The 24530-nt window shown below is 47.2% G+C and overlaps 1 long non-coding RNA gene across 4 annotated transcripts in view; it reads right to left on the bottom strand.

Annotated features, from left to right (window-relative positions):
• LOC135253019 (uncharacterized) overlaps positions 1-24530 on the bottom strand; it is a 64856-nt gene that overhangs the window by 10126 nt on the left and 30200 nt on the right. For all 4 annotated transcript variants that reach the window (XR_010329515.1, XR_010329513.1, XR_010329514.1 and 1 more), the window contains 3 exons: positions 23792-23865; positions 23291-23660; positions 5051-6429 (listed from right to left, as the gene is read on the bottom strand). This is a non-coding gene — a long non-coding RNA (uncharacterized LOC135253019). The remainder of the gene's footprint in view (positions 1-5050; positions 6430-23290; positions 23661-23791; positions 23866-24530) is intronic.

The raw sequence follows: 24530 nt of genomic DNA, 5'->3' as shown, positions 1-24530 counted from the left end.
TCACTTTTCAAGGTCAGCAAAGATGGTGCAATTTACATATTTACCCCATTACTGTGAAGGACAAGGCACAAATAAACAGTAAAATATCACCTCTATAAAGGAAAGGGCTCTGCACAAAGGCAATATGTCCCAGCTTAAGGGTTTTCAGCAAGAGCGGGCCTCAAAGCTAGAGGTGGCAACAGTCTTAAAACCAGCCAGATAAATCAGCTGTGTAAATTACTACTGTAATTCTAACCCTAATCTATTTATAAATCTTTTTTTCTCCATATCTACACATGCGAGTGTTTTCAAAGTAGAAACAGAAAAGAGAAAAATTCTAAAATGTCCTAAGGGACATGAGCAAACAGAATGATATATATTTTAACTTGGTTTATATTTCATCTTTACTAAATGAAGAGGACACGCTTACTACTTAATATTTTGGAAAAGGACCCTTTCGGATAAATATCTTAAGGTTTGCATTAGTGAAAAAAAATGGAATGCTAGTCACACACTGCAAAAATAGATCAGTGTTCAGCTTATTAACACTGGTTTATTTAAGCTACTGTACCTTCAAACACAAACAAAGAACAAAACGTGCTCGGGTGCACACAAAAAGACAAGACTAAATTTGGGCTTCTATTAACAATTTAGAAATAATAAAAGATTTATTTAATAATATAAAACATTTATAAAAAATATATATGTACAACTCAAAGCAGCGGGTGAAAAGAATGGCTTGCAAACTCTAATTGCAATGAGGAATTCTTTTACTGAAACATCATTTTTAGTTTAGCTTTATAAAGTCAACTACTCCACAAAGTTATTTGTCTGAATAAAAAAGGAAAACTGAAAAACAGAAATGAATTATTTAAGCAACGATTACTTCTACAATTGCACTATATTTAATCAAAACCTCTACAAGTAAAAGCGATGACATTTCACAACAAGGTATCTTTTTAGAAAAATACACATTTAACCATAAAAGGAAAGTGACATTGGGTGCTGCTGAAAAAGATGGCAAATATATTACACCAAAAAAATTAAATGAATTCTTTTAAAAAAATTATAGTCCTATGAAAAAGAATGAGAAATTTTATATGTACTGTGTGCCTTTTTTCAGCCCCATTGATAAATAAATATACACATTTAAATACCGTGCAGTTGCAGAACAATCTTTCCTCCAGAAAGCACAATCAAATCTGAAAGATTAAAACGATAACCATGTTTTGAAATAAAAATATTTCCCTATATATCTGCCCAAAGCCTATATAAGAGGAATCGTCAAAGCTTGATATAACCAGTACACACAAAACACTACTGTGATGAAAATATCATACCAATGCATTTAAAAAACAATTACACTGACCGGTTAATTTTGTTTAGGCAAATGATTTTATGGGAATCAGGCAAATGAACTAACAACGACAGCACACATGGTTATTAAACATATCTGATCATTGTATACACACACACACACACACACAAATACATGCACACATACACACACACACACACACACACACACACACACACCCACACGCACACACGCACAACATGGATGATATATGTTTGATGGGGGGTGATCTGAGTAGAGAAGGGCTATAAGGAGTGTTCATATAGAAAAATAAGCTCCCGCAGTTACCCTGGCTGTCACAATATGTCTGTATTAAATAAACCGTATATATCACATCCAACGAAATTGTCTGTGACATAGAAACTGCCAGCACCTCTCATGACAAGCTTGCCATCGCACACTTATTATATATAATTTGTTTTTCACTGCATATTTTAGCAGGAAGCCCGACTGGATACAGATGAAGGCTCGCGTTGAGCACACCGACGTGTGGTCCTTTCTCAGTTTAGTGCCGCTGGGCCCTGCTTCTCTAGCCTGGGGGGGGAGGGGGGGATAACGAAGATCAGGTCTCTCTTTCCCTGTCCGTTTCCTCATCTCTGGCACCTAAGGGGTCTCACACAGCCTGCTCCTCCACCCTCCTCCGCTCACATCTTCCTCCACTTCGCCTACCTACTCCTCCTGCTCCTGTTCCTGCTCCTCCTCCTGCTCCTGATCCTCCTTTAACAGGATTTACTGTATCCAGCCTCCCTCTCATCCTTGTGTGCTCAATTATACCTAATTGCAGTTCTGTACTTATACACATGACTCTGCTAATGATTATCATAAAAGCATTTTTATTTTTTGAAGGGGGGGGGGTGTTTTTATGTTTTCCAGCGACATCATGAAAGTGTACATTAAACCTGACAAAAGGGTCTGATTTGGAGGAGCGCACATGTGTGTGTGTTTGCTTGGGTATTGGAGTAAAGGGAGGGAGTGGGGGTGTATGGCTGTATATAATTTTGTCTGGTGTATCTGAAAGCATATGGGTTCCCCAGCTGTTCTGAATATGTAAATTGGAAACACAAGCACGTACCGGCTGCCCCAGACACACCATTCCTCCTCTGATTCCCCCCCACCCCCCTTTTATATGTGTACTGTTCCAGCCAGACAGTCTCGCCTCCCCCCCCCCCAAAAAAAAATCCTCCCTCCTCACACAACCCCCACAGCCCCCTCTTGCCCGACACCACGACGTTACAGACAGACAACAACTCGATAAGCATGACCGCCATTTTATCCACAAAGGGCACTGTACAGCTGTACTCCGGGTCTCATGGGCAAGCCTCGTCCTCGTTTCCCAAACCACCGTTACAATGCAGCGCGGCCAATTAGAGGCCTGCCTCAATTATAACGGCCCAAGATGAAATTAACAGAGAGCTGCAAAAAGCCCCTCTTTGTGCAGCTGAGCGCACACAAGACCCCCCCGCATTGTCCCCCATATCATAAGCGCCTATTTCACTAGCACCCCCCCCCCCCCAATTTTAAATAGATTCCTTTATTATAATAATAATAAAAAACCCACAACCATCTTCAAGATGACACCCATCCAAGCAGAACAGAAAACGGATCCAAAAAAAGACCCTCAAATCAACTCTACACTTAACAACATCGTGAGCGACAACTCTCAATTTGACGTGGTCTGCCTCAGTGTACTCTAATTGGCTCTGTGTTTTCTGTAAAACATAAGGGGAACACATTACATCGCTAATGCTGTCCACCCCTGCCCTGCATGTGTGCCTTTTGTCACTGGGTGGGCATGGCAGCGCACAGTAGATCCGTTGCCCCCGGTTGCGGGTTGTCAGGCGTGCTTCACCGTCGTCACGCGCCCGGGCGGCGCTCGGCGTCGGGGGCCGCGTCGCTCCGTCTCTACGAGGCGGCCGGGCGCTAACCAGCGTCCCCCAAAGTGATTCAATCGCTGAGACGTGCGTGAGCCGGAGTAAAAGTGACATGATTACATGGGTTTGGGTTCCCTGTCATGGTCCCCCCCCCCCCATTGTGACGAGCCGGGGCGCGGTGTAGCCGCCGCCGCTAGTGGCGTCTGAGTCACAGCATAGCGACGCTCGCTGCGCTGAGAGGACACCCGGGGCGGGGCCCCGCTCGTTTACCTGGCCACGATCGCCCACCGTGTGCCCCCGATTCTGCTCGCGAAACAAGCGCCATCGACAGAGAGGGCCGCACACAGCCCAGACGCTCATTTACAAATAACTTCTCTTTTTATCCGCCGGCTTAAACCGGAGCCATAATATGTTTTAGAGTGGGGGGGGGATAAAAACCTTAAAGGCATTATTCAAGCTATGGCAAGGGGGAGGAAAAATCCCAGGTCTCTGTGCAATTATCATGTTTTGCCAAGATTATTGAGAACAAACTGAGCGCCAAGAATATTATTTCCCTAAAACTCGATAATGAAAGTGACTACACAGGCCTACCAGGCTGAAGCTCAGAACAGGAGGATATTTTAACCAAAAGGTATTAGCTTATATTGATCCATGCCGTCCCCTAATAACTGTGCATTCACTATGCCCTAACAACCAATGCTTCAGGTTCTCATAGTAATATTTAATAATACAAAACCGCGAGCAGGAAGAAATGCTGTCCTCGCACTGTGCCTGCCAGTAGAGTACAGAAAACACATTACAAAACCTACACACTGGATGGAATGATTTACCACACACCCGAGAACAAAACCCCTCAAAACCGACGTACGTGAACACAAAGCGCCATAGCCGCGATGCTCCACGTCCTGCGTCTTTGCCCCCCGATACTCAGACCCCCCGCCCCTCGCCCCCCCCCCGCATTGACAGGACCATAATAAAGTGGCCATGAGCGGTGCCATTGTGTGGAGGCGCACGCAGTTTCACACTGAGCGATGTGTGAAGCCCGGACTCGTTCCAGTCCCACCAAACAGTGGCACGCCGGGCCCTATAGGGGAGAGTGCGGTGCATGGTAATGAGGTCATTATCTGGCGTCTGTCTGGAGCTCTGCTTTACAGTGCGGGATTTGCATACAGGAGGCGGCGCGGCGCAGACAGTCGCAGACGTCCCATATGGCGCGCCGAGCGCCAGGCAGACCCATATTTCACAAACGGCAGCGGCGGCTAAACGTCCGCGGCGACGCGAGGACCAAACGGAGAAACAAAGAGAGCAGCGCCCGAGAGCCTTTGTGCGTCACGTGACCGCCCCGCCGCGCGCTTCCGCGAGCCGCCACCGCCGCCCTCCGCGCTCGCCACCCGCCGTCCCGCCGCTCGAGCAGCGAGGGTTAATACAATCAAGCGTATGCAAATGCAATTAGCCGGCATTTGCATGTTTTTTTCTTCCGCTCGGCAGATGGCATACGTTAAAAAAAAGGGAGGCGCCATCTTCGGCCGGAGACGCAGCCGGCAGACGGCGGCGGCCATTTTGTCAGCAGCGATGCCCGTCGGAGGGGGATCGCGGCGCCAGCCCCCTGATGTCGGCGGCTTGGCGAGCGGGCAGCTAATGCCCCGACTAGCAGCTGGCGGGGCAAGACCCGAGCATAAACCATATGCATGTATAACAGGGGATTTTCCTGAAAGACAGGCGCTAAGCTCTACGCACGCTACGTAATTAGCAACGCAGCTAAGTCTGATACGTTGCCACAGCAGCGCTGTACCCTTGAGCAAACAGGGCCGTGTGCCAGAGTGATATGGAGGCCTTGGCTTACCGTGTCAGCTGTGCGTCCTCTCGCTGTGTCTGGAGCGTCTCCTCGCTGGCCAGGCCGTTCCGCTGCCAGCCCGAGCTCGCCCTCCCCGAATCCCTCAGGAAGTGCTTTCCGCGGCGTGAGAAACTGCGAGGACGGCGCGTTCTCTCCAGCAAACGCCACCGTCGCCCCGGCCCTCGGGTCCAGTCAAACGGATGGTGCACTCAGGCGCAGTCTGACGTCAGCTGGTTCCGGTCAGTTTTCTGAAACGCACGTCCAGCTCCACACCATTGTTTTTGCATGCGCGCAGTACTACAGCGCATGGGAGTTTTTTTTACAGCGTTTCGATTGACCGAAAGTTAGAGAACATGGATTAAAGAAGAAAAGTCAAGTTTGCCTGATGCCTTTAGAAGGTGAAGATTGTAACGATTGGGCAGAGTTATAGTCCATTTGTTTCCTTTTTTTGGTTTTACTTTTTCAAAAAAAAAAAAAAACTTTTGGTTTGTTGTGTTTTCTGTTTTCTTTTTTGGAAATGGCCTTGGAACGCGCTTCACAACCTGAAATCCACTATTATGAAAGATACATGATTTTGCCTCAAAGAAAACAGTCAATAACATTCTGAACGTATCCAGGCAACAATGCCAGATGTCAGCGATGGCACGTTGCAGGTGAAATGCAAATCAGGGCCTTGTTCTCTCAGAAAGATCACTATTACCATTTTTTAAAAGTCCTGGCAGTCTGACTCATCCGACGCAGTGCTTGTGATACACGCTTGGAGGAGGGCAGGAGAGTAAGGAGGCAGCTCGCTCGGATGTCAAAGAGCCCTGTACCGAATTCTCATTCGAACAGTCCGGGGGGATGCGTAATCGGTGGAGGGGGGGGAAACAAAACAGGGACCTTTGCCTCTCCTTTTTATTCATTTTCTGGCAAACTTTCATGGGTTCGGTGCGGGGCCGTGAAGCGCCCCCCCCCCGCGCCCCCCCGGGCCGAACCACACGCATGCGGGAAGCGGCCCGGTGCGCGCAGGCAGGGGCCGGCTGGAGGAAGAGCCGCGAGCCGCGGGTCCCTGGGCTCCAGGGCCGCAGGGCCGCGCCGGGCGACCCCTGGCCGCCTCCCTCCTCCGGATCGATTTCTCCCGCCGCTCGGGAAGCCGGCGGGGATGGCGGCCCGCCTCGCCGGCCCACTCCGCGCCTCCCTGCCTTGGCCCCGGACCCGGCTCACCGAGACCCACAGTCGGGGAGGGAGGGGGGCGGAGGGGGGGGGGGGAGCTGGAGAGCCCGTGGCCATCCGCGCTCGCCCAGCTCCGAGTTCACTCTTCCAACCGGGCCCCATCCTCTCCTCCTCCTCCTCCTCCTCCTCTTCGTCCTCCTCCCACGCCTCTGCTTCTCTCTCTGCGCCTGCTCCTGCACACAAACAGCCAGGGAAAGAGAGAGAGAGAGAGAGAAGGAGAGAGAGAGAGAGAGAGAAGTTCAGCTTTAACTCTTGTGCATTATGCCCACTCCGAGCTCCATGCAAATGCCAGCCTGCCGCTTTGATCAGGGAGATGTGGAAGGTGAGCATTCTGACATTCTCTCGGCTCGTAATGTGAGGTTCATAACCTTAAAGAGAAGAGCCAAACCGAGGGGCTTTCGAGTCGCAGCTGCACAGGCCTGGAGGAAGCCGTCTGCCAAGCAGATTCAATTTTACCTCCACCATGATTCTTTATGGATGAGCCAGTGACAGTCAGTTCGGGCCCATTATAAAAATCACCAGCACAATACAGGCATTAAAAAAGAATGCTCTCCCAAATTTTCCCTCTATCCATAACCTCAATTCCTGTGAGGGCATCACACTTGCAGAAAAATCCTGCCAGATTGTTTCATGTATATTTGTTTGCCACCAACAGGATGACAACTTTCCAAATTTTGTGGACAGGGCAGGACCATGACTTGTCTACAGACACCTGCAGTCTTAAAATAAAAACAAATATTAATGTTTCCATCTTGCCGTCTTACTCAGTCTAAGCTTGTTTGCACAAAAAATGCCCAAAGCCAAAAAATAGGCGTTCTCTCTCTCTCTCGCTGTACTATTGGAATTATTCAAATGGTTTCAGCACCCTGTTATCATGGTAATGGCTATGAGCACATTCCATTATGGACTCTCAGTCCCATTGTGTCTTTCAACAGTGAAAGACCTCTGGCAACACACACCCCCCCACCCCCAACCCCCCCACTCCCCTCCATCTCTTACCCCAAAAGTGTAAAAAAAATATTTAAAAAGAAGCGAACGACCCTCTGATACGGCTCGGATAAAGAAATAAAGTTTGGAGGGTTTGCAGTAGTTTGAAAAGCAAGCGTTGGTGTGAGTTCAGCCCAGCCAAGAGACGGAGAAAGAGAGAGAGAGAGAGAGAGCAAGACAGAGAGACAAGGAGACAGAGAGAGAGGGAGCGAGAGAAACAGTGGACGGGACAGGGGGAACCGGGGGTGAGGTGGATGTCTCAGACACAATAATGCTATTCATTGGGCCCAGACATGGGTGTTAACTCCCCTCCGACGGGACACAATGGGGCTCCCCAGCTCCGAGACAGCCTTGGCCATATTGTTGGTTCAGGGCCGCCTTTGCCCCACCGCGGGATAAAGCGGTCGCATTGTGCAGGCTGGCAGGATGGATGGAGGGACGGAGGGAGGGAGGGAGGGAGGGAGGGAGGAGGAGCTTTGAGAGGTGAAAGGCAGTGAAAGAGAGAACAGTGCGTTTGTATATCTGTCAGCTGAAAAAGGGGGTGGGGGGGGTTGGGGTGGGGGGTTTAACGCCATGCCATTGGACTTCTGTAAAAAAAAAAATTTTAAAAGGGAGGAAAAAAAATGGCGGGAGCAAAAGATCAAGCTATAAAAAATATCCGAGCATCTGAGCACAGAAACACAGACCTGCGGAGGAGGGCTGGGGGTGAACGGAATGTAGGACCGAATGTTTTTTTAGGGGGGATGTAGAAATGATGTTTGCCATCGATGTTTGTATTTATTCCACCCTGCATTGGTAAAAGGAGAGCGGTGGAAGAGAGAAAGAGAGAGGGGGAGAGAGGAAGAGAGATAGAGAGAGAGAGAGAGGGAGCGGGAGAGGGGGGAGAACAGCGATGGGGAGAGCAGAGAGGTGGCATGTAGCGACTGCAGTTGCCGCTTGGCTTGAGCTCCGGGGTTCAGCTGACGTCCAACTACCGCGAGACGCACTTTTCTCCCGCTCGAACAACAGCCCCATCTTTCTTCAGCCCGCGTCCAGAAAACAGGCGAGCGAAGGAAGGAGAAGAGAGAGAGAGAGAGAGAAGAAGGAGAGGAGAGGAGGGAGAAAGGAGAGAGAGGAGAGGAGAAGAGAGGAAAGGAGGAGAGGAGAGGAGGAGAGGAGGAGGAGGAGAGGAGAGTAGGGGACAGGAGGGGACAGGAGGGGAGAGGAGAGGAGAGGAGAGGAGAGGAGAGGGAGAGAGGAAGAGGACAGGAGAGGAGGGGAGAGGGAGAGAGGAGAGGAGAGGAGAGGAGAGGAGAGGAGAGGAGAGGGAGAGGAGAGGAGAGGGAAGGAGAGGAGAGGAGAGGGAGGAGAGGAGAGGAGAGGGACAGGAGAGGAGAGGAGGGGAGGAGAAAGGAGAGGAGAGGAGAGGGAGGGGAGGAGAAAGGAGAGGAGAGGAGAGGAGAGGGACAGGAGAGGAGAGGAGAGGAGAGGGACAGGAGAGGAGAGGAGGGGAGAGGGACAGGAGAGGAGAGGAGGAGAAGGAGAGGAGAGGGAGGAGAGGAAGAGGAGAGGAGGGAGAGGAGAAGGGAGGAGGAGGAGAGGGCAGGAGGAGAGAGAGGGAGGAGAAGGAGAGGAAGGAGAGAGAAGGAGAGAGGAGAGGGAGGGAGGGAGAGGGAGAGGGACAAAGAGGAGAGAGAGGAGGAGAGGGAGGAGAGGAGAGGGAAGAGGAGAGGAGAGAGGAGAGGAGAGGAGAGGAGGGGAGGGGAGGGGAGGGGAGTGACGGCTGGGTGAGAGCGGTGGCGGCCGCATGCGCATGGCACTGCGAGGAAGGAGGCGGGGCCAGGAGATCCCCAGTAAAGATTCGGGGCGTGGGGGGGGAGCCGCAGAGAGAGCTCCGCACCCCAAAACTCAATGCACACAGTCCATTTACACCACGGCAGGCTCGCCGCTGCACATCAGCACAACAGCTCAGAGAGCGGGACAAAGGCGTAGCAGGGAGCTACTCACGAATTTACCTGCTCTCTGCGTCATTATCATTCACCACAGAGCATTATGAAATACAGTCCCATGTTTACGCATAGGAAGCAAGTATGTAATACAAATACACACAGCATCGTTAGGTTATTTTTAAAAAGTTACAATACCTTACAGCCTTTCTCCCTATAGAGTAAACCTCTTTCTGCACACATTTGAGCACGTACATATCAATGCTGTTCTCACATTTAATAATATTCAGCGTTCGTTGTTCCAACTCAAAACTCAAATTTACAGAGTTCATCGTCCAGTCACACACCCGCAGATTGGAAACTGATGTGTAAACACTGGCTTTACCAACAAATACTATACTATATGCAGGCTTCTATATTGCTAATGCAATGGGAAAACCTACACGGCTTGTAACACGGACAAAGCGTCAGAAAAGAACCAGGAGAGAGGAGAAGCCCCGTGATTCACTGAGACCGCACTTTATGTATGCAACAACCAGTCCTAGAGCCGAATCAGGAGTGCACCAAGCCGCCAGCCAATGAACTGGGACTTAAATGAAGCCAGGCCAGGCCGTCAGTCGTACAAGCTCCAAAAAATAAAAATAAAAATAAAATAAAAATAAAACAAACAAAAAGAAGACAGCTTCTTGAAATGTATCTGGAGGTACAATATGTACAACATCCTGAAATATAAAAACACAACCAGGCTATATTGAAAAAATTCAGTTTCATCATTATATTTCCATAAAAAGGGGAACTCAGAGACCGTTCACCTCTGCGATATAAACACATGAAACGGTTATAGCTTTGACATTGTGTAACACAGCAAAGCCTCCAGTTGTCTTGAGTCTGAATGCATTGTCTACTCCGCAGCGTCTGGTACAGCAGGACACACAGAGGATCCTTACATGTGAAGATCTGATGTCAGTCAAGCGTTAATAAGCAGAACAGGAAGCGCCCTGGATCTCAATTGCTTTTCTATACACACACACACACACACACACACACGCATGCACGCACACACACATGCACACGCACACACATGCACACACACACGCACATACACACACGTACACACGCGCACACACACACGCACACACATGCACACACACACACACACCCACACACTCATTCACACACACACACACACACACGCACACACACATACACACACAACCACACACAAACATACACACACAACCACACACAAACATACACACACCCTCACACTCGCATACACACACACACACACATACACACGCACACGCACACACACTCACACACACACATAACCACACACACACTCACACATGCATACACACGTGCACACACCTCCTGCCACAGGATCCGTGCCACCACTGCACCACACGCATCGCACAAAAACCTGCTTTTACTAACATCACTTTGTTTGTTCCCCCTCTGGTTAACTCTGACCATTTGTTCCCATGGCAACCTTGCCTCCTCTCCTCTCCTCTCCTCTCTGTGACTGACGCCCGGCCAGAGGAGGTGCTTCCTGCTCTCTCCCTGGTCTCACTGCAGCTGTGCTGCTGATGAGGAGGGAAGAGGAGAGAGACAGAGGTGGGAGGCTGCCAGGGAGGGAGAAATGTGATTTCTAAGCCCCCTGATCTCATTCTGCCTGGTGACTGTAGAACTATTTTGAGGTATGTAAGGTTAAGAGATGCCCAGAGTAGCAGATGCAGGCTTGTGACAATGTAGCGGTTAGCAGGAACATGCGTAGAGTGCATACAGTATTGTATGTTGACATGTTTCCATGTATGCACATAATGCTCGGGCGATTATCTCTACGCAAACATTATTGAATTATAGGACTCTAATAACAGGACCTATAATGTCAATATAAAATATCTTGCAATATACAATACTCTTCTCTACCATTGAATTGTTTCAACTGTGCAACACAACAATCAATATATACTTATGAAAACACTAGTTTAAACAGTGAACGCAATCTATATGTTTTTCTATGTATTTATAATTTTTAAAATTTCATTTTTGACATTCTAGATTAAAAAGCCTTCAACCAGGAAGGTCCCTTGGCTTAAAAATAAAACACGGTGGTAGAATTTGCTCATTGTAACAGTAGTAGGACTAGCAAAACTAGTGAAACTATTTTTAAGAATAAAAAGAAATACTCAAAAACAAGCTGATAATTTGTTTGGGAAAACTGTAAAACGGTCTGCCTTATGACACAGCGACTGCTGAGTTATTTAATTTCTTAAGAAACACTTCAGCGCCATTTTTACTCATAGTGATGCTTTTCAGTGGATGTGAAAGGTCAGGTTGTGTGTAAGAAGAAATATAAGGTGATACGATGAGACCTCCTCACACCGCAGGGTGAAAATGCCTCTCCGGAGCTGTGGACAAGAGCACAGGGAATTTCAGCCTTCTAAACAAATATTGTATGAAGGAGGATCAGAGCCTCCTTGAGTGGAACATGTTTATTACCAAGTCCTGCACAAAACCACTTTCACTAGTTCTATTTTTCCTCTCCTCAATCCCCCACCCAAAAAAATTATTTTCGACATAAAAAGAGTCAGACTACTTCAATATTCTTGAGTGCGTTCTTTCTTCCAACAGGACTTGACACTTGAAACCCTGCTCGTCGTGAAAAGATATCCAGATTCTCTGACAGTTTTTTCTGTGCACATGTAAGGACTGAAAATTTTTATATACCCGTCCTTTATTTTCATCATTGCTTTGCCTTGTATTTTATTTGCACCAATGTCTATATTTCAGTAATCTTTTGTAAAAACTTTTTTTAAAATTACTGCAACGTATGTTTGAGATATTTAACTTCAGAAAGACATGGACTGCATACTTCCCTTGATGTATTTCCCTGGTAATGGTGCTCTCTCATGCTAGTGCCTGTGCTACTGAAGAGAGCTGTTTCACTTTCACCTATCCATGACCCTCAACACCCACAGAGGGGAGAACCTTTTGGGCTCGACAGCCACCTTCCCAGGACATGTCCCTAAATAAACACGCACACGTTGGCCGGGGCTTTGATGAAGCAGGGGCCCTGTTAGGGGGGCATTATTTGGGGGGGGTCTCTACCAAAGAAAGGGGGTTGTTGAGGGGGGTTGTTGGGTGCAGCCCTGCACTCCTTGGGGGGCTAATGCATCTCGGTGGCTGGGGGGATGGCTCGGCCATTGTCCACGCCGAGGGGATTACATCGGTGGGATGGGGCAAACAATGTACCCCTCCTGTGAGGGAGGGGTCCTGAGCTCCTGAGGAATGAAGAGGGCGGGGCCAACCGCTGACTGACTCAATTAAGGAGGGAAAGAAGAAGAAGAGAGGGAGATGAACGCACAGACACCCGGGGCTGGTGTGGAGGGCTGACGAAAGGCCGGGGAGAGACCGGAGGAGAGAAACGGGTAAAAAGCGGAGAACGGAGGTGAAGAAGGGCTTTAGCGTGAGATTAGGGAGGAGACCGAGAGGGGATCAGACCTAAGACAAGCCTGAGAACTTGAAGGAAGAGAGATGCTTGCAGAGGGGATAAAACTGAAGTAGGAGGGAGCGGGGTTGAAGAAAGGACGAGTGGGAGGAGCCAAAGAAAGGAGAGGTATTAACAGGTGGATTGAGAAGCTAAATTAGGGTGGGCGAGGTGCTATTTGTACAGTCCCTAATGACAAAGGTGTCTCATAACCAGCTGATTCCATTACAAGCGACTTTTACAAAAGGGACAGGCTTTGTTTTTGACGCGGTCACAGTGGACAGGAAACATGCAGGGAACAACCTCAACAAAGAGCGCTGCGGTTCAGCAGCACTTAACAAGCGGGATTTGGCAGGTCTGCAGATTGAACATGCCAGATCCGGTTTGGCAGGAGGGTTGGTGAGTGTGTGCGTGTGTGTATGTGCACGTGTGTGTGCGCTGGTATCGACACACAGGAGAAGGCCTCAGGTGCGTGAGCCTGGCAGGCAGGTGGGCGGGGCAGGCGGGCTGAGCGGGCAGCAGCAGCTCCCCCCTCCCCAACCCCCCCCCCCCCCCCCCGGCCTCGCGGCTCATCCGCAGCACCAGCCTGCCAGACACAAGCGCTGAGCTGCGCTCCGATGATTATTGATCCTGAGAGGGACTCCTGCACTCAGCAAATCACAGCGCAGCAACTTTCCCTGCACACCCCCACCTTTATCGAGGTTATGGAACTCTTTAAAAAAAGGGGGGGGGGGGTCAAAAGAGACGAATCTGAGCTCTTAAGAGAGACCCCCTCTAGGCATAACAGTGACTCTTCTGAGAACCCCCACAAAATTACTAGCCAACACAGAAGTCGGCTGAAATAGAACTTCTACAGAGGATCGCGGGGCATGGAAAGCGATGGTAAACGGTAGGAAAGAGTCTGTTAAAGGGAAAAAAATAACAGTAATAAAATACCGGAAGACGTATACTGAATAATACATTAATGCAATTGTGCGCTTTTCTATCAAAATAGGTATTAAAGAGGTTGATTCCAATTCATCATCAATGCTGATTACGTTGTAGCATTTAAAAAATGGCATATCTCCGTGAGAGACGGAGAGGTTGATGTGCCCTGTATCTAAAGCAAGTCTATTACCTTGAAGGCATCCACACGACAAACAAACAAAAACAAAATGGCCCCCCTGCAAAGCGGCCATAAATCTGTGGGCTCTCTCAGCCACACGCCACGGAGAGGCTGGAGAGGGAGTTTCCCAACAACAGGACGCGCACTCCAGCGCAGTCCCAAATTAACTTCCCATCACTTCTCCCACATTGTCCTCGGTGATTGCCACAATGGCTCTTCTCCTCAGGCTAATTAAGTGAGTGTCTGCCACCCTTGTCCTCTCCATCACCATCTGAATTGGAGGAGGGAAAGGGGGGGGGATGGGGGTGTCTGCATCCTTGTGGGTGTTTACGAAAAGAAAGGGTTTGTTGGGGGGTGGGGAGGGGGGCACAAACAGGGCCCGTGGACAGACCGGGGGTGTGAGACAGACATATGCTGTCCAGCGCCCAGTCCAGACAGGGGACACCAGCAGTCAGTGACCCCTCTGGGAAGCACACATTGACACATTGTTATAATGTCAAATCCAATGAAAAATGTGCTGTACGGGCACTTCTGTAAGGACCAACTACTGGATGGAAACCGTTTGCTTTCTTTAGTTTAGGGTTGATGGTGAACTAACTTTAGTTCAGGGCTGATGGTGACCTAACTGTAAGACCCCCACTCCCACCCCCACCCCACACACATGCATGAACTACAGCTCCATATCTATTGTAATGCGCACTACTGAAAAATAAAATCAATAAAATCTAAAATGTTCAACTTTGGGCCTTGAATTTGTGAGGCTCAGGCTTTTACCAGTTCCCCAGATATAAGGCTGCTCATGGATCTCTTTTCATCTACCCTGTGCTTTTTTTAAGTTGTGTGAATTCTTGTGTTGATTTTAAACCCCTTTGCTCAAAAAGCAGCAGATTTTCTAGTTAAAACCACAGGACTAAAATGGCAAAATAAGGCTCGCCTCTGTTATTTGGGCATAGATCACAGGTCTAATTGAAAATCCAGCTTTAAGACATTCCTGGAAAGTTGCTATGTCTCCTGCCAGCACCCCTGCCCTGTTTAAATTAGCTGTCTTTTACACTTCAGTCCAAGCAAGCCAGCTCTGCTTCACTCCAGACACAGACGTACACACACAAAAACACACACACACACACACACACACTCTCTCACACACACACACACACACACATTCTCTATAACACACACTCTCTCTCTTACTCTCTCTCCCTGTCTCTCTCTCTCACACACACACACATGCACACACACACTCTCTTTCTCTCACACACACACACACACACACACTCTTTCTCTCTCTCACACACACACACACACTCTCTCACACACACACACACACACATTCTCTCTAACACACACACTCTCTCTTACTCTCTCTCTCTGTCTCTCTCTCTCACACACACACACATGCACACACACACTCTCTCTCTCTGACACACACACACACACACACACACAGGGGGGGCTGGACGCCCAAGCCCCAGCCCCAATCGTCCGCCAAGTTTCAGCCGAGCGCGAAACACGAAACAAACACGGCGACATCGCGGCCACAAAGGTGGGGGGGTCTGGGGGGGTCTGGGGGGTCTGGGGGGGTCTGGGGGTGGTCTGGGGGGGTTTGGGGGGTCTGGGGGTGGTCTGGGGGGGTCTGGGGGGTCTGGGGGGGTCTGGGGGGGCTGGGGGGTCTGGGGGGTCTGGGGGGGTCCGCTCCAGGACGCAGTGTGACACAATGCAAGGCACCTGCAGCAGTGGGGGCCGTGGGGGCCAGGGCACTCTAATGCTCTCTCGTGGCTTCGCTCGCAACATTGATTAAAATGGATTGAGAAATGCTCTGCAAACCTTTTCGCACTTCAGACACCGTCTGAAAAAGATCAATGTCAAGCGAGCGATCAAAGGAAGGAACATATCTAACTATATATAGGCTGGAGCAGTCTATGAAATGACACACAAGACTTATATTTTTTGTGTGGTCCTGATACAGAAATGCACCAGGTGGTTCAACACTTAACCCTGTTAGTGCAGTTTTCTCATGCAATGCACAGTGAGAAATACATCTAATGTCTACATGGTGAAAATGTGTCCAAGGTTGCATTGAAAGTGAATCAAAATCAACTTTTCACTGAACGCCAATGCTAAAATGGGAATAAAATAATGAAAGAGAAAGATTGAGTCTACTCATTATAACTCCAAATTAGATACCAATAGCAGAAGAGAAAAAAAAAACAGGACACTTATTTTATTTTAAGCTCTGGGAGAACACTTCTTTTTTAATTCCAGCTATGTTAATTTGGCCGCCGGTTTCCAGGGAGCTGGGCTGCACGCAAGAATAGCAGGTGTCTCAGTGTCAGACGCGGGCTCTGAATGCCTCCTCGCAGACAGCTTGTTCATTTGCGGACCCTGAGACTACTGGCCGAGAACTAGACAATGGCTCCAATGCGACAGAAATTAGTGTCAGGGTGCGCTCTCTCCCAATGCGTGTGGACGCATGTGTGTGTGCGTGCGTGTCTGTGTGTGTGTGTGTCTGTCTGTCTGTGTGCACACATTAAATAAATGAGCTATGTGTATGTATTGTGTAAGTACACAGGCCCTGTGTATATATTAGCAATGTGATTTGACCCTGGCAGGCTGAACCACTGTTTTGCGTCGCACTGGGCGTGGGAAAAAGAGGAGACCCCTTTTCACAGCTGCTCCGACCGTTGCATTGAACCAATGGAGGCCTAGACCTGACCCCCCCCCCCCCCCACTTCTTTCTCCCCCTTTCCCATTCAGACAGCAGCCTGCTGCCTTTCAGAGAACCCCACCCCCCACCCCCCCACCCCGACACACACCCCCAACACTACCCTCGCCCCCCTTCATAAATACACCTCACTATTCAAGATCTAGTTTGCATGGAAATGCCAGAGGCCTGTTCGGCTGGTGTAGCCGGCCGTTTTCCTGCGAGAGAAATCTCTCTCGTACGTACCCTGCTGCTGGACCCACGCACGGGCACTGAGCCTCTGCTCATTCCAAAAAGCCCAAACCCATTCCAGCCACACTTACACGTTCTCCTCGCTCGCCGTCAGCTGGAGTTTTATCTCCTTGTTTCTCAAAAAAAAAAAAAAAGAAAATCTCACCTCCCAACCCCACTGTAGATCGACTATAATTTATATTAGCATACACCAATATTCCCCCCCTGAACCCCCCCCTCCCCACCCCAACCCCTCCCTTGCCTCCCCCCTATTCACCGAATTCATTTAAAGAGATTTATTTCCTATCACGCCATATAATGCGGGGCATAATTTAAATCAACTTATAAGAACAGCCGTGCAGAACAGTTTATGCATACAAATCTCTAAAGCTTGGGAAAATCTTGGCAAGTCACAGGCTTTCCAACAAATGCAAAGTTTGGCAGCTATGAATATTTGCGCAAACCTGGGATTAGCCGTTTATTACTGAGCCACATATCAATCTCTTTCCAAATGTAATATTTCTTAGTCTTGAATATTTGTTTTGCAGATGTACTGTAGGTAATATAACACAAAAATGAAACAATGGGAGTCAGATGCGAAGCAACTTCGCCAAATCCTCCAATTCAAAGCAAGATTAAGAACTGGATTTAAATAAATAAACTTTACAGCGACACATATGAAATTACTAAAATCTTATGCTGAACTTTACAAAAGCTAACTATTACAATACTTGCAATGGAAGACAACATGCATAAATGTAAATGTACTAATTATGTATGAATGCTTGGTCCCAAATTATATAATAGTACTGCTGTCAGACCACACACTGTAACAGAATTTACCTTTTCACAAATTACTTGTTTTTTTCAGTTTGTGATGGCACAGATTTATTTTAAAAATGATCATTCCTAGGCTGAAAATGCCCTCCCAGACCTCACGTTTGTTAGCAGGGGGAGCGCGCGCAGCGCTAATGTTTATTAGTACAGTGGAGAGGCTGTGACTACCCAGAGGGTACCGAGAGAAGGGGCAGACAGGCAGGGAGATGTGTGCTCAAGAACCAGGGAGGAGCCCCTCTCTCCAACCCAACAAGGCATGAAGACGAGGAGAGGAATGGCGGGGGCGAATTCGGAGATGCGGCAGAACAGATCTGAGACTGCAGTGCTGTAAATGAGGGGATTACTTCCCCCATCCCGAGGCTTATCCATAAGCACAGGAAATGGTGTGGAACAAGACTGTGTGTGTGGAGACAGCAAACCCCCCCCCCACCCCCCAGCCCCACCCCCCCAGCCCCCCACCCCCCATCATCCTAAGAATCACGCACACGCAGCCGCTCTTACGCCGGAAATGTTACGCTCACGAACATTAACACACAGCGACTGTGTTCAGATGCAGGCTGATCCGCGCACATTCTAATAGGTTATGATCTAAAAAAGCATTGTGTGTCAGTTCTGTAATCAATTGACAAGGGACTAATTAATATCACCGAGCTGCCAGAAACATACTGCTGTATGTCTAAGGGCAAGCCAGAGAATGCACTGCCAGTCTCTGTAAAGTGCTCGGATGTCTTGCTTTAGCAACAGTCTGCCATACCCACTGAAATAAAAAGGATTTCACTACAGAGCATGAATACATATTTACATGTTAATTGTTGCTTAAGTGTAGACCCCTGCACCGTTCACATCTTCCTCCAAAGCCAGTCTTCATCGATCCATCTGCTTTGCAGATCTGTTATTGACTGGCCTTATGAAACCAGAAGCTCTATTGACTCAAAACAAGAGCGAAGCAGAGAGAGGTTTAAAGGTGGTTGAGGAGTATGGATGATAGCCACAGGGTTTAAATCTCCTCTGATCTTCGGTTTCTGATTCTCAAATGCAAATCTTCCTTTGGGCAACGCCGATATAGAGCTGGGCCCATGTCACTGACTGTCTCTCTCTCTCACTCTCTCTTTTTTGGTCTTAAAGAAAAGCCTATCTATTTTTCCCCCCCTCGATGAAGGACTTCCTTCCTGGAGACTGTGGATTCACTTTCTCCCTCTCCTGGAGCATGCCCTGAGTCCATCTCAATGGGGCTGTTTATATGATGAGCCAGGCCAGGCAGTCCAGGCATGTGCCTAGAAAAAATATCTCCCCGCTCCAGAGTTTCTAAAACTATGCGTCGGGACACGGAGCGGATCACAGGAGTGTAAGAGGCAGACCCGGAATGAGCCTGTATATACCACCATGCGTATTTGACAGGTTCCCTGAAAGGTACTAAATGTCTCATTTGGGTCCCCATGTTAAAAAGCATGATACTAAAAGGTTTCAGAACTGCACTACTCAGTAAGCAGAATGTTAAATGCAGCAGGATTCACCTCCTTTTCTTTTCATCCACACACTATGATGAGCAGAAAGACCACAGCATATCGAATTGAACAGCCAGATGGGTCATATATGTCCTGATCTGTGCTGTGAAAGCCTTCATGTCCGTACATCATGCGTTCAATATGACCACTTCCACTCGGTGCATAAACTATTGGCTAATGTTTAAAAGCCATAAATTGACATTTTTCCCTTCTGCAAACCTCTGCAGGGGCATCTGGGGGAAAAATAGTCACTAACATTGAACCGTTTTGCAGTTTTATATGAAACAGTCAATCCTGTGTTGATACTTTTTATAACAATAAGAACTTTTAAAAAATAATTTATGTGGACCACCATTAATCACTGGGGCCCCATGTAAATGATAAAATAGTTTCCATTGTTTAAAAAAACTTTAACGGCAAAGTTTTTTTAACCTCATTGATGAATGAGGCCCCATATACTGTATGTTTCCACAAATAAAATGAGGTCAGACATTAAAACAGCAAAAAATAAATAAATAAAAATAAAATAAAGCTCTGTGCCCAAGAGCAATGAAATGAGAACTTTGGAAATAAAGAGTAAAGGGATTCTGGACACCGTTACTGTCTATGCTGATATAAATACTCTCTCCCAGCCTGTCTCACAATATCAACACGTATCAAGAAAACTGCAGCCTTAATTAAAGCGGGGGGGGGGGGGACAGAAGCTCTTTCTGAAAGAAGAAGCTGGCATTGAACTCTGACTTGAGATTGCGCTTGTGAGGAGAGGGGGTGGAGAGAGGCGGGAGCTGGTCAGAAAGGGGGTATGGGGGGGGGGGGCTGGGGGAAAGACTAAGCCACCCTTGCAGTCTTTCCACATGAACACACCTCACACTCAAACTCTTCCAGGGTCCCCTAAGTATCCTGAAGGGATAAGAGGCCGGGACAAAGGGATTCAAATATAGATCACACAAACGGCTCCCCTGCACCTTATCCGCCCAAACCGAGGTTCCTGACAAATTGGATCAGACGATTTAAAGGAAGGAGGGAATGTGAGAGACAGCAGAGAGGGAAAAGAGGGCGAGGGGAAGGGGAAGAAATATAAACACTTCCTGGAGAGTGAGTGAGTTTGACTGTAAAGTCCATTGCTCATACTGCAGATATAAATGAAAGTTTAAGAAAAACAAGTTTTGGGTAAATGGATTAGCTCCTTGTTTGTTGGTTTGATTTCTTTCCAAGGTAAAATGGCAATACAGTGTTTATTATGTGAACTTATAATGTGATTATAATGAAAGCTTTTTTGGAGGGGTAAACTTTCATTAGCTCCATGAATTAATCAAAAGAGAAATAGAAAAATAGCACAGGGCTAATAAATTTAGATTACAAATAAACTAGTAATCTACTTCCAACCTGATACTGGTGAAATGAGCTCTAAAGAAACAGAATTTTTGGATTATGCTTGTATTTCAATCATTAGATTAAAACAGCTTCACAAACCACAAATGATATCATTATTGATATTAAATAGCATTACATATTAGGAAATAAGTCCAACTGTAATTAATTTTGTCCGGAATTGTGAGTAACATATTTCAGCATGTTACTTATTTCATTACTGCTTAACATGATCGATGTTCTATGGCTGAATTCAACCAAGTTAAAAGCATATTACCGTAAAAAACTAAATAGAGCGTATGCCTAAATCTTTAAACACACCCAAACAATTCTGCAAAGCTAGTCTGAGGCCTCAGAAGCCTGATTAACAGTGAGTGAACTATCCTCCATTGAGATATACAATTATCATTTTCCTTTTTTGCAACCAGAATAACAATTAGGGCATAAGAAGGTTTGATGATGAGAACAGACCTTTTAGCCCATCAAGATTAATTATTTTGCCTACAGCCTAGAGTGCATCAACAAGAGTCAAGAGAATAAAGACATCCTTGGACTGAATTATAGTACATAATAGCTCTGAAAATGCAGTACATTTAAGTTAATCATATCATAGGTAATGGTAAATAATGAGTGAATACTGGACCAGACTATTTGATCTGCAGCCACACTCTTGTCATTCTGCAGACGTTTTAGTAACATGGTCGTGTACATGGCCAGATTTTGGGAAAAGACAATGATTCAGCTCATTCAGACATTCAGTGCCAGAGCGAACTACGGGTATTTTCCCAACAGATCAGCTTGCACATTCTAACCACAGATGCCAAAAGTCTTACCGACCTGAATGACATACCGTATATTGTTACAGCCGAGAAACTCACATTTTCATCATTCACCACACGGTTAATGCTTGGTATGTTAGAGGATGAAGAAACAGGATCTCAAGCGATACCTCCTATCTTGGCATATCGTCACATTAAGATATATCTCCCTCTTGTTTTTTTTGTTTTTTTTGGTTATCCAAAACCGTTGTTGTGTGCTGCAAAATTCCCATTTCCTCTGCACATCCTCCAGGACCCCCAAACAGAGGCTCCACCAGGGATGCTGGGTCGCAGGAAGAGAGCTCAGGTTGGGCCCCACCACCCCAGGCTACCCCATCCCTGCACAATCACAGCACTATTTTTTGAGGCCCCCTGTTAGTCAGGGGCTTTGGAATCATCATAACCCCCAGCCAGCCCCCCCACCCGCCCCCCACACCCACCCACATGGAGCCACAGCCACTAAAATCTCAACAGGGGTACATCCAAACCGAAACAAACACAGGGCCAAAGAAGAACTAAGGAAAAAGATACTCATGGCTTCACTCTCACTGATCTATCTTCAGAGTCGGGTATTGATTGCGGAGGATGACCTCCTTGTTTTGAGTTAATGCCAGTGAGACTCTGCAGGTACCAAGGCCTGACTTCAGCCAGCTCCAGACAAAAAGTTTAACTTGTTCAACAACCTGAACCTGCAGCAGATTTATTAGGTTATCATCGGCTACATGGCTGCGGTTTTGAGAGCCTGGATTCACTCAACGTTTTTCTTCAACTTTGACAAATCATGCTCGTTACATTAATTCAAGGAAGTGGTCTTATCCAGAGGAACTTCCAATGTAAGAGCACATAAGTGCATCTGCCGGACAAGCAGCACTGTTATATCTACAGCAGTCCAAAGACCTTGCAAAACTAAGATCAACCCTCCCAGTCTAGCTAAATAAACCAAGTTTTACTTTTCATCTTCAGCAACACAGCGTGGCCTGTTCAGAATTCTTCCAAATGAACTTGCTAAAGTCCATTTGTGAAGAAAAATGCATACTTATTTTAGAAGATTTATTTTCAGTTAGAAGAGGAAAAGTTTGGATAGCATCACCCACATACACTGCAGCAACAGCAACAAAAACAGAGGTAAATATGGGCGATGTTATCCACATATACTTCTACTCCAAAAAAAAACTTTTCCAAAGGTCAAGCAACTTAGTTCAAAAGAATCAGATAATCCTAATAATTCTCACAGCTGCACCAGCACCCTTGCACACACTTATTTATTTATTTTAAGGTAAAAACTTTAAAAGTTGATAGAATCCAGGCTAAACTCTCCACACTCATGAATATGAATGACAACATTAATTTGTTTTTAAATGGAATGGTTGATATCAGACAGACGGGTCTCCTTAAAAACAGTGTCACAAGATAACTTATATTCCAACTTCACCACCTCAGTGAAGTCACACAGGTCAAGCACAGGCCCGGGTTTTGGGTAAGACTCAATAAAGTCCATGTAGTGGTACAGAATGTTAACTGTACCAGGGAGCCTGTCTTCAACAAAATGCTCACCCCCACCACACACTGCATCACCATCCACTCAGGGTTGAACCTACCACACTGTGTTTGCCAGGTTTACCTATATAATGATTCGCCAATATACTACAGTTAGAGAAGGTCTGCCCAGTGCTCTGACAACTGCTGGTTCTAAATGGCATGAATATGCAGCCACAAAATCCCACTCTCTTATTTAAACATTGTTTTTGTTACTTAGGAGGCAACTATATCTCATCTTGTGGTGTGTGTGTGTGTGTGTGTGTGTGTGTGTGTGCTTTACCAGCACCTCTATATATAGGTGACATCAATACAGACAGGTCCACAAAAAAACACCACAAATAACTGTTTTCAAACGACTTTAGCAACGTCTACAACTGTGACCTGTACGTATTCATATGCAGTTGAACACAAATGTAAAAAAATACAGATAAAACTTAAGTGTGAGGTGTATTGACGTGGCACACAACTTCCCGTAAAGTACACAACGTGGAAAAGACGGGAATATCATGTCTTCCATCTCACCTGTCCACCGTGGTGATCTCAAAGGTAGCTGAGGGGGGCAACCTCTGCCAGGCCTCACGTGGAGAGGGGTCTTCAGGGGGTTGGGGGGACACTCCACCCACTGCCAGGCCTCACATGGAGAGGGGTCTTCAGGGGGTTGGGGGGACACTCCACCCACTGCCAGGCCTCACATGGAGAGGGGTCTTCAGGGGGTTGGGGGGCACACTGCACCCACTGCCAGGCCTCACATGGAGAGGAGTCTTCAGGGGGTTGGGGGGCACACTGCACCCACTGCCAGGCCTCACATGGAGAGGGGTCTTCAGGGGTTGGGGGACACTCCACCCACTGCCAGGCCTCACATGGAGAGGGTCTTCAGGGGGTTGGGGGCACACTGCACCCACTGCCAGGCCTCAATGGAGAGGGTCTTCAGGGGTTGGGCCTCACCCACCCAGGCCTCATGGAGAGGGTTTCAGGTTGGGGCCCGCCCTGCCACCTCATGGAGGGGTCTTCAGGGTTGGGCACACTGCACCCACTGCCAGGCCTCACATGGAGAGGAGTCTTCAGATGGCTTCAGTCTGCCTGTACTCCACAGCTCCCTGCAACATTAAAGTCAGAGCTTGAGAACTGAAACAGTTCCACAGTAAAAAAAAAATGTAATTAAATTAAATTAAAAAGGCATGGAAAATCCAGCATAGCAACCAAAAAAAACCAAATAAATAAATAAATGTAGTGTCAGCCACCGTGTAAGCACTGGGTACGTTTGCTCTGATAAATGATAAAGAACACAATTTTACCCTCACTTCCTCTTGAACAACAAAGACATACGCATGTATGCACACGTGTGTGTGAGTGTGTGCTCGCACATGTGTGTGCATGTGTGTTTGTGGTGGATGCCATAGTACATTAGAGCATAAGCATATATTTTGTCAGAAAATGCATACTCACAGAAGCACACAGCCAACAGACACATTCCTGTATTTACATTACTGTTCTATCAACCTACATATTTTTATAGAAGAAATACACCACGCTGCGCGTAGCCTGATGTTATTAACCAAAGTAAATACATTTTCTGTAGGCTTGAAACGAACACGTATTTACAGAAGAATTCTCTAATGAGGCTTTCTGGCAGAGTGGAAATCACTATGCTTTATTATTCGGATAATGGCAATATTCAACATCTCTGCTAATTCCTTTACCGAGGACAACATAAAATGCTTACACTTAATTTTTTCTTCTTGTACATTCTGTGGCGTAGCTA

Source organism: Anguilla rostrata, chromosome 4 (assembly GCF_018555375.3).
Source record: "Anguilla rostrata isolate EN2019 chromosome 4, ASM1855537v3, whole genome shotgun sequence".
In the NCBI taxonomy this organism is placed as follows: Eukaryota; Metazoa; Chordata; class Actinopteri; order Anguilliformes; family Anguillidae; genus Anguilla; species Anguilla rostrata.
The sequence above is the reverse complement of the archived record's forward strand: the minus strand, read 5'-3'. Positions and strand labels throughout refer to the sequence as shown.